Here is a 1,463-nt window from a genome sequence, read left to right on the forward strand (position 1 = left end):
TAGGTCTTATTAGGCTGCCTCTGTGAGTAAGGAAGAACTGTCCCTGAAAACAAGCAGTAATCAGAGAGACAAAAGTAGCATTTTATGGGGTTATTCAGAGGTGAGCTTTGTTTAATGGAGCAGGAAATGGAAACTAATGCCACAGAAAAGGTTTATAGGGTCCCTGCATTTATTTATCTACATCTGCCTTGTCCCATACAGTTTGGAGCTGGCTGTCCTGCACCTTCGCATTGCTTTCATCGGGGTTTCTGTATTTTCACAGGCAGCCTATTTCTGTGTTGTTGCTTTCGAGCAGAGGGGCTCAAATTTTGGGGTCTCATGGTCCCTTTACACTCTTAACAGTTATTAAGAACCATGGACAACTTTTATTAATGTGGGTTATATCTATCTGTACTTGCTATATTTGAAATTAAAACTGAATTTTTTCACAGATTCATTTAATTCATCTAAAAGTCATGAAGAACCCATTTGTTGTTAACACAAATAACTTATTTTTATGAAAAAACCTTTATTATCCAATACCAAAAATAGTGAAAAAAAGTGGCATTCTTTCACATTTTTGCAAATCTCTGTAACACCTGGCTGAATTCTCGCAACTGCTTCTGCATCTGGCAAACTCCACCTCACACTCTTGAGAGAATGAGAGGGGAAAGGGCAAATACCTCTAGCGCCATCACAGACACGGCTGTGACCTCATGGACCCCCTGAGAGGATTCTGGAGACCCTCGGGGGTCCCCACTACGCTGTGAGAGTTCCTGCTCCTGACCGAGGAAACCAAGCTCCAAAGGGTATGGGGGAGCCGGGGATAAGGGGTGGGTGCGGAGGAAGGGGCGTCACCACAGGCATGTTGGGTCCCATTTACTTGACCCTGCGTGGGCCCAAGGGAGCTACCCCCACCCCCCCCACCAGGCAGGTGGCCCCAGGATGGAATCCTGTGCATAATTATTTTAGGAGTCATCCAGGTTGTCATGCACCGGGTATCTTAATTGGAGAACTTTCCTGATGTCACAGCAAAACGCTGTAAATCCGCGTGTGGCGACAGTAATGGTTAGGTAAATTACAGTATTCCAAAGCCATCAATCAGAAAGCAGGAGAGAAGAAGCTCAGTGGAAACAGCCTCTGGACTCACTAAGCGGATATCACAGAATAGAGAACAATGTGCACATGATGCTCTTTTCGTGTGTTTCTGAGAAAGAGGATAATACATGTGTAACTGGAAAAGACGTAAGAAGCTACTTAAGGTCACCGGTCCTGCTCGGCGAGCTGTACGGCCTGGGGAGGAGGGTCTGTAGCTTTAACAAATCCTAAATCTTGCGGCGGTGGGCGGCGTTCCACGTGTCTGGTGCCTACAGAAGGGCAGGAGGGGGCCCCCTGGGCAATGGGAACCGCCCCGAGTCTGCCCTTCCACGCTGCCCTCTCCCCCGGCGCCGGCGCCCGGCAGGCCCGTCGCCCCGCCCCTCACG

This window comes from Galeopterus variegatus, unplaced genomic scaffold, assembly GCF_000696425.1.
Source record: "Galeopterus variegatus unplaced genomic scaffold, G_variegatus-3.0.2 Scaffold2582, whole genome shotgun sequence".
Lineage (NCBI taxonomy): Eukaryota > Metazoa > Chordata > Mammalia > Dermoptera > Cynocephalidae > Galeopterus > Galeopterus variegatus.